Source organism: Pseudophryne corroboree, chromosome 4 (assembly GCF_028390025.1).
Source record: "Pseudophryne corroboree isolate aPseCor3 chromosome 4, aPseCor3.hap2, whole genome shotgun sequence".
Classification (NCBI taxonomy): Eukaryota; Metazoa; Chordata; class Amphibia; order Anura; family Myobatrachidae; genus Pseudophryne; species Pseudophryne corroboree.
In genome coordinates this window covers 522,428,857-522,448,129 of record NC_086447.1, presented here as the reverse complement: position 1 = coordinate 522,448,129, position 19,273 = coordinate 522,428,857, and the positions used below count along the sequence as shown (strand labels likewise).

General features: G+C 49.3%; 1 protein-coding gene across 2 annotated transcripts in view; it reads right to left on the bottom strand.

Moving 5' to 3' along the window:
• The window catches only part of LOC134909889 (heat shock factor protein 2-like), a 154,568-nt gene that overhangs the window by 19,473 nt on the left and 115,822 nt on the right, over positions 1–19,273 (bottom strand). The gene's annotated exons all lie outside the window — the stretch shown is intronic.

The following is a 19,273-nucleotide window of genomic DNA, read 5'->3' as shown; positions in this document are numbered from 1 at the left end:
ATATTGAATCCCGGGTAAGACTCATACCAGCCACACCAATCACACCGTATAACTTGTGATCTGAATCCAGTTAACAGTATGACAAACGTAGGAGCCTCTGAACAGACGGCTCACAACAATAACAACCCGATTTTTTTGTAACAACAACTATGTACAAGTATTGCAGACAATCCGCACTTGGGATGGGCGCCCAGCATCCACTACGGACTACGAGAAATAGATTTATCGGTAAGTAAAATCTTATTTTCTCTGACGTCCTAAGTGGATGCTGGGGACTCCGTCAGGACCATGGGGATTATACCAAAGCTCCCAAACGGGCGGGAGAGTGCGGATGACTCTGCAGCACCGAGTGAGAGAACTCCAGGTCCTCCTCAGCCAGGATATCAAATTTGTAGAATTTTACAAACGTATTTGCTCCTGACCAAGTAGCAGCTCGGCAAAGTTGTAAAGCCGAGACCCCTCGGGCAGTCGCCCAAGATGAGCCCACCTTCCTTGTGGAATGGGCATTTATATATTTTGGCTGTGGCAGTCCTGCCACAGAATGTGCAAGCTGAATTGTACTACACATTCAACTAGCAATCGTCTGCTTAGAAGCAAGAGCACCCAGTTTTTTGGGTGCATACAGGATAACAGCAAGTCAGTTTTCCTGACTCCAGCCGTCCTGGAAATCTATATTTTTCAGGGCCCTGACAACATCTAGCAACTTGGAGTCCTCCAAGTCTCTAATAGCCGCAGGTACCACAATAAGCTGGTTCAGATGAAACGCTGACACCAACTTAGGGAGAAACTGGGGACGAGTCCGCAGCTCTCCCCTGTCCGAATGGACAATCAGATATGGGCTTTTGTGAGACAAAGCCGCCAATTCTGACACTCGCCTGGCCGAGGCCAGGGCCAACATCATGGTCACTTTCCATGTGAGATATTTCAAATCCACAGATTTGAGCGGTTTAAACCAACGTGATTTGAGGAATCCCAGGACTACGTTGAGATCCCACAGTGCCACTGGAGGCACAAAAGGGGGTTGTATATGCAGTACTCCCTTGTCAAATTTCTGGACTTCAGGAACTGAAGCCAATTCTTTCTGGAAAAAAATCGACAGGGCCGAAATTTGAACCTTAATGGACCCCAATTTGAGGCCCATAGACACTCCTGTTTGCAGGAAATGCAGGAATCGACCGAGTTGAAATTTCTTCGTGGGGCCTTCCTGGCCTCACACCACGCAACATATTTTCGCCACATGTGGTGATAATGTTGTGCGGTCACCTCCTTCCTGGCTTTGACCAGGGTAGGAATGACCTCTTCCGGAATGCCTTTTTCCCTTAGGATCCGGCGTTCAACCGCCATGCCGTCAAACGCAGCCGCGGTAAGTCTTGGAACAGACATGGTACTTGCTGAAACAAGTCCCTTCTTATCGGCAGAGGCCCTGAGTCCTCTGTGAGCATCTCTTGAAGTTCCGGGTACCAAGTCCTTCTTGGCCCATCCGGAGCCACGAGTATAGTTCTTACTCCTCTACGTCTTATAATTCTCAGTACCTTTGGTATGAGAAGCAGAGGAGGGAACACATACACCGACTGGTACACCCCTGGTGTTACCAGAACGTCCACAGCTATTGCCTGAGGGTCTCTTGACCTGGCACAATACCTGTCCAGTTTTTTGTTCAGGCGGGACGCCATCATGTCCACCTTTGGTCTTTCCCAACGGTGCACAATCATGTGGAAAAAACTTCTCGATGAAGTCCCCACTCTCCCGGGTGGAGGTCGTGCTGAGGAAGTCTGCTTCCCAGTTGTCCACTCCCGGAATGAAACACTGCTGACAGTGCTATCACATGATTTTCCGCCCAGCGAAGAATCCTTGCAGTTTCTGCCATTGTCCTCCTGCTTCTTGTGCCGCCCTGTCTGTTTACGTGGGCGACTGCCGTGATGTTGTCCCACTGGATCAATACCGGCTGACCTTGAAGCAGAGGTCTTGCTAAGCTTAGAGCATTGTAAATTGCTCTTAGCTCCAGTATATTTATGCGGAGAGAAGTCCCCAGACTTGATCACACTCCCTGGAATTTTTTTCCCTGTGTGACTGTTCCCCAGCCTTTCAAGCTGGAATCCATGGTCACCAGGACCCAGTCCTGAATGCATAACTGTGGCCCTTTAGTAGATGAGCACTCTGCAGCCACCACAGAAGAGACACCCTTGTCCTTGGAGACAGGGTTATCCGCTGATGCATCTGAAGATGCGATCCGGACCATTTGTCCAGCAGATTCCACTGAAAAGTTCTTGCGTGAAATCTGCCGAATGGAATCGCTTCGTAAGAAGCCACCAATTTTCCCAGGACCCTTGTGCAATGATGCACTGACACTTTTCCTGGTTTTTGGAGGTTCCTGACTAGCTCGGATAACTCCCTGGCTTTCTCCTCCGGGAGAAACACCTTTTTCTGGACTGTGTCCAGAATCATCCCTAGGGACAGCAGACGTGTCGTCGGAGACAGCTGCGATTTTGGAATATTTAGAATCCACCCGTGCTGTCGTAGAACTACTTGAGATAGTGCTACTCAGACCTCCAACTGTTCTCTGGACCTTGCCCTTATCAGGAGATCGTCCAAGTAAGGGATAATTAAGACGCCTTTTCTTTGAAGAAGAATCATCATTTCGGCCATTACCTTGGTAAAGACCCGGGGTGCCGTGGACAAACCAAACGGCAGCGTCTGAAACTGATAGTGACAGTTTTGTACCACGAACCTGAGGTACCCTTTGTGAGAAGGGCAAATTTGGACATGGAGGTAAGCATCCTTGATGTCCAGGGACACCATATAGTCCCCTTCTTCCTGGTTCGCTATCACTGCTCTGAGTGACTCCATTTAGAATAGGTCTCACCGAGCCGTCTGGCTTCAGTACCACAATATAGTGTGGAATAATACCCCTTTACTTGTTGTAGGAGGGGTACTTTGATTATCACCTGCTGGGAATACAGCTTGTGAGTTGTTTCCAATACTGCCTCCCTGTCGGAGGTAGACGTTGGTAAAGCAAACTTCAGGAACCTGCGAGGGGGAGACGTCTCGAATTTCCAATCTGTACCCCTGGGATACTACTTGTAGGATCCAGGGGTCCACTTGCGAGTGAGCCCACTGCGTGCTGAAACTCTTGAGACGACCCCCCACCGCACCTGTTTTTACGGCCCCAGCGTCATGCTGAGGACTTGGCAGAAGCGGTGGAAGGCTTCTGTTCCTGGGAATGGGCTGCCTGCTGCAGTCTTCTTCCCTTACCTCTATCCCTGGGCAGATATTATGGGGACGAAAGGACTGAGGCTGAAAAGACTATGTCTTTTTCTGCTGAGATGTGACTTGGGGTAAAAAAGGTGGATTTTCTAGCTGTTGCCGTGGCCACCAGGTCCGATGGACCGACCCCAAATAACTCCTCCCCTTTATACGGCAACACTTCCATGTGCCGTTTGGAATCTGCATCACCTGACCACTGTCGTGTCCATAAACATCATCTGGCAGATATGGACATCGCACTTACTCTTGATGCCAGAGTGCAAATATCCCTCTGTGCATCTCGCATATATAGAAATGCATTCTTTAAATGCTCTATAGTCAATAAAATACTGTCCCTGTCAAGGGTATCAATATTTCCAGTCAGGGAATCCGACCAAGCCACCCCAGCGCTGCCCATCCAGGCTGAGGCGATCGCTGGTCGCAGTATAACACCAGTATGTGTGTATATACTTTTAGGATATTTTCCAACCTCCTATCAGTTGGCTCCTTGAGGGCGTCCGTATCTGGAGACGGTAACGCCACTTGTTTTTATAAGCGTGTGAGCGCCTTATCCACCCTAAGGTGCGTTTCCCAACGCGCCATAACTTCTGGCGGGAAAGGGTATACCGCCAATAATTTTCTATCGGGGGAAACCCACGCATCATCACACACTTCATTTAATTTTTCTGATTCAGGAAAAACCACATGTAGTTTTTTCACACTCCACATAATACCCTTTTTTGTGGTACTTGTAGTATCAGAAATATGTAACATCTCCTTCATTGCCCTTAACAAGTAACGTGTGGCCCTAAAGGAAAATACGTTTGTTTCTTCACCGTCGACACTGGAGTCAGTGTCCGTGTCTGTGTCGACCGACTGAGGTAAAAAGGACGTTTTAACGCCCCTGACGGTGTTTTAGACGCCTGGACAGGTACTAATTGGTTTGCCGGCCGTCTCATGTCGTCAACCGACCTTGCAGCGTGTTGACATTATCACGTAATTCCTTAAATAAGCCATCCATTCCGGTGTCGACTCCCTAGAGCGTGACATCACCATTACCGGCAATTGCTCCGCCTCCTCACCAACATCGTCCTCATACGTGTCGACACACAAGTACCGACACACAGCACACACACAGGGAATGCTCTGATAGAGGACAGGACCCCACTAGCCCTTTGGGGAGACAGAGGGAGAGTTTGCCAGCACACACCAAAAACGCTATATTATACAGGGACAACCTTTATATAAGTGTTTTTCCCTTATAGCATTTTAATATATATATATATATATATATACATATAGCCAAATAAGTGCCCCCCCTCTCTGTTTTAACCCTGTTTCTGTAGTGCAGTGCAGGGGAGAGCCTGGGAGCCTTCCCACCAGCATTTCTGTGAGGGAAAATGGCGCTGTGTGCTGAGGAGAATAGGCCCCGCCCCCTTTTCGGCGGGCTACTTCTCCCGTTTTTCTGAGACCTGGCAGGGGTTAAATACATCCATATAGCCTCCAGGGGCTATATGTGATGTATTTTTAGCCAGAATAAGGTATTATACATTGCTGCCCAGGGCGCCCCCAGCAACGCCCTGCACCCTCCGTGACCGTTGGTGTGAAGTGTGTGACAACAATGGCGCACAACTGCAGTGCTGTGCGCTACCTTCATGAAGACTGAAAAGCTTTCTGCCGCCGGTTTCTGGACCTTCAATCTTCAGCATCTGCAAGGGGGGTCGGCGGCGCGGCTCCGGGACGAACCCGAGGGTGAGACCTGTGTTCCGACTCCCTCTGGAGCTAATGGTGTCCAGTAGCCTAAGAAGCCAATCCATCCTGCACGCAGGTGAGTTGAACTTCTCTCCCCTAAGTCCCTCGATGCAGTGAGCCTGTTGCCAGCAGGACTCACTGAAAATAAGAAACCTAAAAACTTTTTCTAAGCAGCTCCTTAAGAGAGCCACCTAGATTGCACCCTGCTCGGACGGGCACAAAAACCTAACTGAGGCTTGGAGGAGGGTCATAGGGGGAGGAGCCAGTACACACCACCTGATCCTAAAGCTTTAGTTTTGTGCCCTGTCTCCTGCGGAGCCGCTAATCCCCATGGTCCTGACGGAGTCCCCAGCATCCACTTAGGACGTCAGAGAAATACGTGGTAGTATGCATCATATCAAAGATTAGATAAGGCTATATCTAATGCTGCATGCTGGTAATGTAGAAGATGTGTTTTGTCAGCATTTTGTTCTTCTATCTGCAGGCGACCTTCTCTGGGTCACATATTAGGTCCATTTATAAATGTTATGACTACTGCTACCGACACGGACTCTGAGTCCTGTGTCGCCGATAGGGATTCCAGGGAAATAGATCAAATAAGACTCCCTCCCACGAGCTTAATATTTTCTTTCCCAGCAGTCACCCCCTGTGTTAAATAGTGCACTGTCTAGGGTGAAAAAGAAGGTAATTATTCCTGCACCTGACACGGCTTCACTAAGAGAGACGGCGATCCGAAAGGTGAAAACTATATTTCTTCACCCATGCAGGCTCTTGGTGTATCGGTAGCATCACCACCTTACCACTCTGTGTCCCTAAAATAGCTTCCTCCAGGGAGGAACTCCCTGCCTCAGACATGTCCCACACACACTGGGACTTATAGGGATCAGACCTCTGTCGGATGGACACCGAAAAGAAAAGCCATCTCACACCTGAGCGCCAAGCACACCCATCTGTAAAACATTACATTGAAAACAGACCTGCAGCGCTTTTATACATAATACAAACATCATATACATCACCCCCCCTTGCACCCTGACACACGTCAGTAGTGAAGGGAGGACCAGCGTTTCTCTTGAGGAGAAAGTGGCGCTGATTAGTGTGCTGGCTTAGTGAGGAAGAAGCCCCGCCCCCTTAATGGCGCGCTTCTCCCGATCTTAACTCAATAGTTAATTATCCTGGCTTGGGTAGGACAGTGTGCCTTTTGCCATAAACAAGGATTTATGTTGCCCCGGGCGCCCCCCTGCGCCGTGCATGTGAGCTGTGAGGAAGAAGCTCCGGTCCCTTAATGGCGCGCTTCCTTCCCGCAATTTTCAACAAATATTTATACTGGCGGGGGTTAGGACAGTGCCTTGGCACTAATGTCCCCTCTTGTCAGTGTCAAAATTAGGATTTACATGCTGCCCAGGGCGCGGGCGCGCCCCCCCCCTTTAGTGCCTTGTGTAGTGGGAGCATGGCGCACAGCGATCGCTGTGCGGTACCTCAGAAGGCAGTCACTGAAGTCTTCTGATCTTCTTTCTACTCACCTGTCTTCTGACTTCTGGCACTGCAAGGGGGGTGACGGCGGGCTCTGGGAACGGGCATCTAGGCGTACCTAGCGATCAGACCCTCTGGAGCTAATGGTGTCCTGTAGCCAAAGACGCAGAGCTTTAAACTCACAGAAGTAGGTCTGACTTTCTCCCCTAAGTCCTACGATGCAGGGAGACTGTTGCCAGCAGGGCTCCCTGAACATAAAAAACCTAACAAAGTATTTTCCGAGAAACTCAGTAGAGTTCCTCAGAGTGCATCCAGTCTCACTGGGCACAGATTCTAAACTGGAGTCGGGGCATAGAGGGAGGAGCCAGGTCACACCATTTGAAAGTCTTAAAGTGCCCATGTCTCCCGCGGATCCCGTCTATACCCCATGGTTCTTGAAGTGACCCCAACATCCTCTAGGACGTATGAAAAAAAAATAAGAATTTACTCACCGGTAATTCTATTTCTCGTAGTCCGTAGTGGATGCTGGGAACTCCGTAAGGACCATGGGGAATAGCGGGCTCCGAAGGAGGCTGGGCACTCTAGAAAGATTTCAGACTACCTGGTGTGCACTGGCTCCTCCCACTATGACCCTCCTCCAAGCCTCAGTTAGGATACTGTGCCCGGACGAGCGTACACAATAAGGAAGGATTTTGAATCCCGGGTAAGACTCATACCAGCCACACCAATCACACCGTACAACTCGTGATATGAAACCCAGTTAACAGTATGAAACAACTGAGCCTCTCAACAGATGGCTCAACAATAACCCGATTTAGTTAACAATAACTATGTACAAGTATTGCAGATAAACCGCACTTGGGATGGGCGCCCAGCATCCACTACGGACTATGAGAAATAGAATTACCGGTGAGTAAATTCTTATTTTCTCTGACGTCCTAGTGGATGCTGGGAACTCCGTAAGGACCATGGGGATTATACCAAAGCTCCCAAACGGGCGGGAGAGTGCGGATGACTCTGCAACACCGAATGAGAGAACTCCAGGTCCTCCTCAGCCAGGGTATCAAATTTATAGAATTTTGCAAACGTGTTTGCCCCTGACCAAGTAGCAGCTCGGCAAAGTTGTAAAGCCGAGACCCCTCGGGCAGCCGCCCAAGATGAGCCCACCTTCCTTGTGGAATGGGCATTGACAGATTTTGGCTGTGGCAGGCCTGCCACAGAATGTGCAAGTTGAATTGTACTACAAATCCAACGAGCAATAGTCTGCTTAGAAGCAGGAGCACCCAGCTTGTTGGGTGCATATAGGATAAACAGCGAGTCAGATTTTCTGACTCCAGCCGTCCTGGAAACATATTTTCAGGGCCCTGACCACGTCTAACAACTTGGAGTCCTCCAAGTCCCTAGTGGCCGCAGGCACCACAATAGGCTGGTTCAAATGAAACGCTGACACCACCTTAGGGAGAAACTGGGGACGAGTCCTCAATTCTGCCCTATCCATATGGAAAATCAGATAAGGGCTTTTATAAGACAAAGCCGCCAATTCTGATACTCGCCTGGCAGAAGCCAAGGCCAATAACATGACCACCTTCCACGTGAGATATTTCAGATCCACGGTTTTTAGTGGTTCAAACCAATGTGATTTTAAGAAACTCAACACCACGTTGAGATCCCAAGGTGCCACAGGAGGCACATATGGGGGCTGAATATGCAGCACTCCCTTTACAAATGTCTGAACTTCAGGTACTGAAGCTAGTTCTTTCTGAAAGAAAATCGATAGAGCCGAGATCTGTACCTTAATGGAACCCAGTTTTAGGCCCATATTCACTCCTGCTTGCAGGAAATGCAGAAATCGACCTAGTTGAAATTCCTCAGTTGGGGCCTTTTCGGCCTCACACCATGCAACATATTTCCACCATATGCGGTGATAATGATTTGCTGTAACCTCTTTCCTGGCTTTAATAAGCGTAGGAATGACTTCCTCCGGAATGCCCTTTTCTTTCAGGATCCGGCGTTCAACCGCCATGCCGTCAAACGCAGCCGCGGTAAGTCTTGGAACAGACAGGGCCCCTGCTGTAGCAGGTCTCGTCTTAGCGGCAGAGGCCACGGGTCCTCTGAGATCATCTCTTGAAGTTCCGGGTACCATGTTCTTCTTGGCCAATCCGGAACCACGAGAATTGTGTTTACTCCTCGCTTTCTTATTATTCTCAATACCTTTGGTATGAGAGGCAGCGGAGGGAACACAAACTGACTGGTACACCCACGGTGTCACCAGAGCGTCCACAGCTATCGCTTGAGGGTCTCTTGACCTGGCGCAATACCTCTCGTTTTTTGTTTAGGCGGGACGCCATCATGTCCACCTGTGGACGACCCCACTGATGTACAATCATTTGGAAGACTTCTGGATGAAGTCCCCACTCTCCCGGGTGGAGGTCGTGTCTGCTGAGGAAGTCTGCTTCCCAGTTGTCCACTCCCGGAATGAACACTGCTGACAGTGCTAGTACATGATTTTCCGCCCATCGGAGAATTCTTGTGGCTTCTATCCTTGCCACCCTGCTTCTTGTGCCGCCCTGTCGATTCACATGGGCGACTGCCGTGATGTTGTCTGACTGGATCAGCACCGGCTGGTGTAGGAGCAGGGATTTTGCTTGACTTAGGGCATTGTAGATGGCCCTTAGTTCCAGAATATTTATGTGAAGGGAAGTCTCCTGACTTGTCCATAGTCCTTGGAAGTTTCTTCCCTTTGTGACTGCCCCCCAGCCTCGCAGGCTGGCATCCGTGGTCACCAGGACCCAGTCCTGAATGCCGAATCTGCGACCCTCCAGAAGATGAGCACTCTGCAGCCACCACAGAAGAGACACCCTGGTTCTTGCAGACAGGGTTATCAAGCGATGCATCTGAAGATGCGATCCGGACCACTTGTCCAACAGGTCCCACTGAAAGATTCTGGCATGGAACCTGCCGAATGGAATTGCTTCGTAAGAAGCTACCATCTTTCCCAAGACCCGCGTGCAGTGATGCACCGATACCTGTTTTGGTTTCAGGAGGTCTCTGACTAGAGAAGACAACTCCCTGGCTTTCTCCTCCGGGAGAAACACTTTTTTCTGGACTGTGTCCAGAATCATCCCCAGGAACAGTAGACGTGTCGTCGGGACCAGCTGTGACTTTTGGATATTCAGAATCCAGCCGTGCTGGTTCAGCACTTCCTGAGATAGTGCTACTCCCACCAACAACTGTTCTTTGGACCGTGCCTTTATTAGGAGATCGTCCAAGTACGGGATAATTAAAACTCCCTTTCTTCGAAGGAGTATCATCATTTCCGCCATAACCTTGGTAAAATACCCTTGGTGCCGTGGAGAGTCCAAACGGCAGCGTCTGGAATTGGTAATGGCAATCCTGTACCACAAATCTGAGGTACTCCTGGTGAGGATGGTAAATGGGGACATGCAGGTAAGCATCCTTGATGTCCAGGGAAACCATGTAATCCCCCTCGTCCAGGCTTGCAATAACCGCCCTGAGCGATTCCATCTTGAACTTGAATTTTTTTATGTACATGTTCAAGGATTTCAAATTTAAAATGGGTCTCACCGAACCGTCCGGCTTCGGTACCACAAATAGTGTGGAATAGTAACCCCGGCCTTGTTGAAGTAGGGGTACCTTGATTATCACCTGCTGGGAATACAGCTTGTGAATTGCCGCTAGCACCGCCTCCCTGTCTGAGGGAGCAATCGGCAAGGCAGATTTTAGGAACCGGTGGGGCGGAGCCGCCTCGAATTCCAGCATGTATCCCTGAGATACTACTTGAAGGATCCAGGGATCCACCTGTGAGCGAGCCCACTGATCGCTGAAATTTCTGAGGCGGGCCCCCACCGTACCTGGCTCCACCTGTGGAGCCCCACCGTCATGCGGCGGACTTGGAAGAGGAAGCGGGGGAGGACTTTTGTTCCTGGGAACCTGCTGTCTGTTGCAGCCTTTTTCCCCTACCTCTGCCTCTAGACAGAAAAGACCCTCCTTTTCCACGCTTGCTTTTCTGGGTCCGAAAGGACTGAACCTGATAAAATGGCGCCTTCTTAGGCTGTGAGGGAACATGGGGTAAAAATGCTGACTTCCCAGACGTTGCTGTGGAAACTAGGTCGGAGAGACCATCCCCAAATAATTCCTCCCCTTTATAAGGCAAAACTTCCATGTGCCTCTTGGAATCTGCATCTCCCGTCCACTGACGAGTCCATAAGCATCTCCTAGCAGAGATAGACAATGCACTTACTTTAGATGCCAGCCGGCAAATTTCCCTCTGTGCATCTCTCATATATAAGACTGAATCTTTTATATGGTCAATCGTTAGCAGAATAGTGTCTCTGTCTAGTGTGTCAATATTTTCTGACAGTTTTTCTGACCATGCAGCGGCAGCACTGCACATCCAAGCTGACGCAATAGCTGGTCTAAGTATAATGCCTGAGTGTGTGTATAAAGACTTCAGGATTGCCTCCTGCTTTCTATCAGCAGGCTCCTTAAGGGCGGCCGTATCCTGAAAGGGTAGTGCCACCTTTTTTGACAAACGTGTGAGCGCTTTATCCACCCTAGGTGGTGTTTCCCAACGTGACCTATCCTCTGGCGGGAAAGGGAACGCCATTAGTACCTTCTTAGGAATTACAAATTTTTTATCAGGGAAAAGCCACGCTTCTTCACACACTTCATTTAGTTCATCTGATGGGGGAAAAACTACGGGTAGTTTTTTCTCCCCAAACATAATACACTTTTTTGTGGTACCTGGATGTAAATCAGAAATGTTTAACAACTTTCATTGCCTCAATCATGCAGTGAATGGCCCTGACAGGCATTAGGTTTGACTCATCGTCGTCGACACTTATCAGTATCCGTGTCGACATCCGGGTCTGCAAACTGAGGTAGCGGGCGTTTTAGAGCCCCTGACGACCCCTGAGGCACCTGGACAGGCACGAGCTGAGATCCCGGCTGTCCCACATTTGGCATGTCGTCAAATTTCTTATGTAAAGAATCTATACGTGCACTCATTTCTTTCCATAAGTTCATCCACTCGGGTGTCTGCCCCGCAGGGGGTGACGTCCCTTCAAAATGCATCTGCTCCGCCTCCACCTCATTATCCTCATCAAACATGTCGACACAGCCGTACCGACACACCCCACACACACAGGGAATGCTCAACAGAGGACAGGACCCACAAAAAGCCCTTTGGGGGGACAGAGTGAGAGTATGCCAGCACACACCAGAGCGCTATATATATATATATACAGGGACTAACTGAGTTATGTCCCTAATAGCTGCTTTTCATATAATAATAAGATTTTACTTACCGATAAATCTATTTCTCGGAGTCCGTAGTGGATGCTGGGGTTCCTGAAAGGACCATGGGGAATAGCGGCTCCGCAGGAGACAGGGCACAAAAAGTAAAGCTTTTCCGATCAGGTGGTGTGCACTGGCTCCTCCCCCTATGACCCTCCTCCAGACTCCAGTTAGGTACTGTGCCCGGACGAGCGTACACAATAAGGGAGGATTTTGAATCCCGGGTAAGACTCATACCAGCCACACCAATCACACCGTACAACTTGTGATCTAAACCCAGTTAACAGTATGATAACAGCGGAGCCTCTGAAAGATGGCTTCCTTTAACAATAACCCGAATTAGTTAACAATAACTATGTACAACTTATGCAGATAATCCGCACTTGGGATGGGCGCCCAGCATCCACTACGGACTCCGAGAAATAGATTTATCGGTAAGTAAAATCTTATTTTCTCTATCGTCCTAGTGGATGCTGGGGTTCCTGAAAGGACCATGGGGATTATACCAAAGCTCCCAAACGGGCGGGAGAGTGCGGATGACTCTGCAGCACCGAATGAGAGAACTCCAGGTCCTCCTTAGCCAGAGTATCAAATTTGTAAAATTTTACAAACGTGGTCTCCCCTGACCACGTAGCTGCTCGGCAAAGTTGTAATGCCGAGACCCCTCGGGCAGCCGCCCAAGATGAGCCCACCTTCCTTGTGGAGTGGGCCTTTACAGATTTAGGCTGTGGCAAGCCTGCCACAGAATGTGCAAGTTGGATTGTGCTACAGATCCAACGAGCAATCGTCTGCTTAGACGCAGGAGCACCCATCTTGTTGGGTGCATACAATATAAACAACGAGTCAGATTTTCTGACTCCAGCTGTCCTTGCAATATATATTTTTAATGCTCTGACAACGTCCAGTAACTTGGAGTCCTCCAAGTCACTTGTAGCCGCAGGCACTACAATAGGCTGGTTCAGATGAAATGCTGACACCACCTTAGGGAGAAAATGCGGACGAGTTCGCAGTTCTGCCCTGTCCGAATGGAAAATCAGATATGGGCTTTTGTAAGATAAAGCTGCCAATTCTGACACTCTCCTGGCAGAAGCCAGGGCTAGAAGCATGGTCACTTTCCATGTGAGATATTTCAAATCCACCTTTTTTAGTGGTTCAAACCAATGAGATTTTAGGAAGTCCAAAACCACATTTAGATCCCACGGTGCCACTGGAGGCACCACAGGAGGCTGTATATGCAGCACTCCCTTAACAAAGGTCTGGACTTCAGGGACTGAAGCCAATTCTTTTTGAAAGAAAATCGACAGGGCCGAAATTTGAACCTTAATAGATCCCAATTTGAGACCCATTGACAATCCTGATTGCAGGAAATGTAGGAATCGACCCAGTTGAAATTCCTCCGTCGGAGCACTCCGATCTTCGCACCACGCAACATATTTTCGCCAAATTCGGTGATAATGTTGCACGGTTACTTCCTTCCTTGCTTTAATCAAAGTAGGAATGACTTCTTCCGGCATGCCTCTTTCCTTTAGGATCCGGCGTTCAACCGCCATGCCGTCAAACGCAGCCGCGGTAAGTCTTGAAACAGACAGGGACCCTGCTGAAGCAAGTCCCTCCTTAGAGGTAGAGGCCACGGATCTTCCGTGATCATCTCTTGAAGTTCCGGGTACCAAGTCCTCCTTGGCCAATCCGGAACCACTAGTATCGTTCTTACGCCTCTTTGCCGTATAATTCTCAATACTTTTGGTATGAGAGGCAGAGGAGGAAACACATACACCGGCTGGTACACCCAAGGCGTTACCAGCGCGTCCACAGCTATTGCCTGCGGATCTCTTGACCTGGCGCAATACCTGTCCAGTTTTTTGTTGAGGCGAGACGCCATCATGTCCACCATTGGTCTTTCCCAACGGGTTACCAGCATGTGGAAGACTTCTGGATGAAGTCCCCACTCTCCCGGGTGAAGATCGTGTCTGCTGAGGAAGTCTGCTTCCCAGTTGTCCACTCCCGGGATGAACACTGCTGACAGTGCTATCACATGATTCTCTGCCCAGCGAAGAATCCTTGCAGCTTCTGCCATTGCCCTCCTGCTTCTTGTGCCGCCCTGTCTGTTCACATGGGCGACTGCCGTGATGTTGTCCGACTGGATCAATACCGGTTTTCCCTGAAGCAGAGGTTCTGCCTGGTTTAGAGCATTGTATATTGCTCTTAGTTCCAGAATGTTTATGTGAAGAGACGTTTCCAGGCTCGTCCATACTCCCTGGAAGTTTCTTCCTTGTGTGACTGCTCCCCAGCCTCTCAGGCTGGCGTCCGTGGTCACCAGGATCCAATCCTGTATGCCGAATCTGCGGCCCTCCAATAGATGAGCACTCTGCAACCACCACAGAAGAGACACCCTTGTCCTTGGAGACAGGGTTATCCGTAGGTGCATCTGAAGATGCGACCCTGACCATTTGTCCAACAGATCCCTTTGGAAAATTCTTGTGTGGAATCTGCCGAATGGAATCGCTTCGTAAGAAGCCACCATTTTTCCCAGGACTCTTGTGCATTGATGTACAGACACCTTTCCTGGTTTTAGGAGGTTCCTGACAAGCTCGGATAACTCCTTGGCTTTTTCCTCCGGGAGAAAAACCTTTTTCTGAACCGTGTCCAGAATCATCCCTAGGAACAGCAGACGAGTTGTCGGCATTAACTGGGATTTTGGAATATTCAGAATCCACCCGTGCTGTTTTAGCACTTCTTGAGACAGTGCTAATCCCATCTCTAGCTGTTCTCTGGACCTCGCCCTTATTAGGAGATCGTCCAAGTATGGGATAATTAATACGCCTTTTCTTCGAAGAAGAATCATCATCTCGGCCATTACCTTTGTAAAGATCCGAGGTGCCGTGGACAATCCGAACGGCAGCGTCTGAAACTGATAGTGACAGTTTTGTACAACGAACCTGAGGTACCCCTGGTGTGAGGGGTAAATTGGAACGTGGAGATACGCATCCTTGATGTCCAAGGATACCATAAAGTTCCCCTCTTCCAGGTTCGCTATCACTGCTCTGAGTGACTCCATTTTGAACTTGAACTTCTTTATGTACAGGTTCAAGGACTTCAGATTTAGAATAGGCCTTACCGAGCCATCCGGCTTCGGTACCACAAAAAGAGTGGAATAATACCCCTTCCCTTGTTGCAGAAGAGGTACCTTGACTATCACCTGCTGAGAGTACAGCTTGTGAATGGCTTCCAACACCGTCTCCCTTTCGGAGGGGGACGTTGGTAAAGCAGACCTCAGGAAACGGCGAGGTGGATCTGTCTCTAATTCCAACCTGTATCCCTGAGATATTATCTGCAGGATCCAGGGATCTACTTGCGAGTGAGCCCACTGCGCGCTGTAATTTTTGAGACGACCGCCCACCGTCCCCGAGTCCGCTTGAGAAGCCCCAGCGTCATGCTGAGGCTTTTGTAGAAGCCGGGGAGGGCTTCTGATCCTGGGAAGGAGCTGCGTGTTGCTGTCTCTTCCCTCGACCTTTGCCTCGTGGCAAATATGAATAGCCCTTTGCTCTCTTATTTTTAAAGGAACGAAAGGGCTGCGGTTGAAAAGTCGGTGCCTTTTTCTGTTGGGGAGTGACTTGAGGTAGAAAGGTGGATTTCCCGGCTGTAGCCGTGGCCACCAAATCTGATAGACCGACTCCAAATAACTCCTCCCCCTTATACGGCAAAACTTCCATATGCCGTTTTGAATCCGCATCGCCTGTCCACTGTCGCGTCCATAAAGCTCTTCTGGCCGAAATGGACATAGCACTTACCCGTGATGCCAGTGTGCATATATCCCTCTGTGCATCACGCATATAAAGAAATGCATCCTTTATTTGTTCTAACGACAGTAAAATATTGTCCCTGTCCAGGGTATCAATATTTTCAATCAGGGATTCTGACCAAACTACCCCCGCACTGCCCATCCAGGCAGTTGCTACAGCTGGTCGTAGTATAACACCTGCATGTGTGTATATACTTTTTTGGATATTTTCCATCCTCCTATCTGATGGATCTTTAAGTGCGGCCGTCTCAGGAGAGGGTAACGCCACTTGTTTAGATAAGCGTGTTAGCGCCTTGTCCACCCTAGGAGGTGTTTCCCAGCGCTCCCTAACCTCTGGCGGGAAAGGGTATAATGCCAATAATTTCTTTGAAATTATCAGCTTTTTATCAGGGGCAACCCACGCTTCATTACACACGTCATTTAGTTCTTCTGATTCAGGAAAAACTATAGGTAGTTTTTTCATACCCCACATAATACCCTGTTTAGTGGTACCTGTAGTATCAGCTAAATGTAACGCCTCCTTCATTGCCAAAATCATATAACGTGTGGCCCTACTGGAAAATACGGTTGATTCGTCACCGTCACCACTGGAGTCATCGCCTGTGTCTGGGTCTGTGTCGACCGACTGAGGCAAAGGGCGTTTCACAGCCCCTGACGGTGTTTGAGTCGCCTGGACAGGCACTAATTGATTGTCCGGCCGTCTCATGTCGTCAAACGACTGCTTTAGCGTGTTGACACTATCCCGTAGTTCCATAAATAAAGGCATCCATTCTGGTGTCGACCCCCTAGGAGGTGACATCCCCATATTTGGCAATTGCTCCGCCTCCACACCAATATCGTCCTCATACATGTCGACACACACGTACCGACACACAGCAGACACACAGGGAATGCTCCTAATGAAGACAGGACCCACTAGCCCTTTGGGGAGACAGAGGGAGAGTTTGCCAGCACACACCAAAAGCGCTATATATATATCAGGGATAGCCTTATAATAAGTGCTCCCCTATAGCTGCTTTGTTATATAAAAATATCGCCATAAATTTGCCCCCCCTCTCTGTTTTACCCTGTTTCTGTAGTGCAGTGCAGGGGAGAGACCTGGGAGCCGTCCTGACCAGCGGAGCTGTGAGAGGAAATGGCGCCGTGTGCTGAGGAGATAGGCCCCGCCCCTTTTCCGGCGGGCTCGTCTCCCGCTATTTTGAGAAATCAGGCAGGGGTTAAATATCTCCATATAGCCTCTAGGGCTATATGTGAGGTATTTTTAGCCTTTATAGGTACTCATTTTGCCTCCCAGGGCGCCCCCCTCCCAGCGCCCTGCACCCTCAGTGACTGCCGTGTGAAGTGTGCTGAGAGGAAAATGGCGCACAGCTGCAGTGCTGTGCGCTACCTTTAGAAGACTGCAGGAGTCTTCAGCCGCCGATTCTGGACCTCTTCTGTCTTCAGCATCTGCAAGGGGGCCGGCGGCGCGGCTCCGGTGACCATCCAGGCTGTACCTGTGATCGTCCCTCTGGAGCTTGATGTCCAGTAGCCAAGAAGCCAATCCATCCTGCACGCAGGTGAGTTGACTCCTTCTCCCCTCAGTCCCTCGCTGCAGTGATCCTGTTGCCAGCAGGAATCACTGTAACATAAAAAACCTAGCTAAACTTTCTCTAAGCAGCTCTTTAGGAGAGCCACCTAGATTGCACCCTTCTCGGCCGGGCACAAAAATCTAACTGGAGTCTGGAGGAGGGTCATAGGGGGAGGAGCCAGTGCACACCACCTGATCGGAAAAGCTTTACTTTTTGTGCCCTGTCTCCTGCGGAGCCGCTATTCCCCATGGTCCTTTCAGGAACCCCAGCATCCACTAGGACGATAGAGAAATATGTATATATACTGCCAAATTTAATGCCCCCCCCTCTCTTTTCCCTCTTACTGTTACTGTATATTGCAGGGAAGAGCCAGGGAGCTTCCTTCCAGCCGAGCTGTGAGGGAAAAATGGCGCCAGTGTGCTGAGGAGATAGGCTCCGCCCCTTTTTCGCTGCCTATTCTCCCGCTTTTTATGGAATTCTGGCAGGGGTATTTACCTCATATATAGCCTCTGGGGTTATATATTGAGGTATTTTAGCCAGCCACGGTGTTATTATTGCTGCCTCAGGGCGCCCCCCCCCCCCCCCAGCACCCTGCACCCTCAGTGACCGGAGTGTGAAGTGTGAGAGGAGCAATGGCGCACAGCTGCAGTGCTGTGCGCTACCTTGGTGAAGACAGAGTCTTCATGCCGCCGATTTTCCGGACCATCTTCTTGCTTCTGGCTCTGTAAGGGGGACGGCGGCGCTGCTCCGGGACCGAACACCAAGGACTGGGCCTGCGGTCGATCCCTCTGGAGCTAATGGTGTCCAGTAGCCTAAGAAGCCCAATCCGGCTGCAAGCAGGCGAGTTCGCTTCTTCTCCCCTTAGTCCCTCGCTGCAGTGAGCCTGTTGCCAGCAGGTCTCACTGAAAATAAAAAACCTAAGTCTATTCTTTCTAATAGCTCAGGAGAGCCCCTAGTGTGCATCCAACCTCGGCCGGGCACGAATTCTAACTGAGGCTTGGAGGAGGGTCATAGTGGGAGGAGCCAGTGCACACCAGGTAGTCTGAAATCTTTCTAGAGTGCCCAGCCTCCTTCGGAGCCCGCTATTCCCCATGGTCCTTACGGAGTTCCCAGCATCCACTAGGACGTCAGAGAAAAAAATTTGCTTTTTGAATGGCCCACCAGACTAACTTAACTGAAGAACAGAATACACGCAATACGCATATATGCAGAAAATTCTTAATAGTATACAAACTTTCAAGCATCACTGTAGTCCTAGGGGGTGATTCAATGGGCTCCTAAAAGTAATGAGTGCCCTTTGGAGCAATTGAATTGTTGCTCTGATTGGGGACCCATCACTTTAAATGCGCCCAGACAGGGTTTACTCACGAATAGCTGCTAAACCCGTCTAAAGTCCTGGTCAGGCGGTCAAACTCCCGTTTTAGCACCCAAACCATGGAGTCTTCGCAGATTTAAGCTCTCCACCTCAGAAGGCTACAAGCTGAAATGTACCACCCCAAACCGCCCCCCCCCCTTCCACAAATGCATGCATGCTCATACAGAGAAACAATTGAACTGCTTCATCAGTAAACATCTAGTGGCATCCATGGGTGGAAACATTTTTTAATCCCCCCACCCCTCTAGAATGCAGTGGATTCAATAACCTTTTTTTCATGGAATTTCTGTATATTAAAATAGCACAGAAATTAGCCAAATAAGCAACATGCAGCTTTGCAAAAACACAGAAGTAAATACAGTACAGTGTATAATGTTTTAGGAAACATGTATAAATATTTGTAATTTTTCATATTTGTTCAAGAACCGTTTAAAAAACAAAAAACAAAAAAAAACCTTATTGGGCTCGATTCAATCCTGCACTATGTTAATAGTGCTGGGAAGGAGGTCCCGAAGCTATTAAACAGTTCTCATTTCTAGTCAGATGTCGTCCGTTCTCGTGCCTTAAACCGGGTGTTTAATTGCGAGAACAGTAATTCTCAGAGTGCATGCCATGATGCTGTTTGTGCCACGCAAAAGGAAGAAAACAGCACTGCGGCACTATTTTAGGCGAATGAATGCTTGCACCTCAGGAGGGGTGCGGGCAGAAATGCTCTAGTCAGGCATAAAAGAGCGATTATTTGAATAG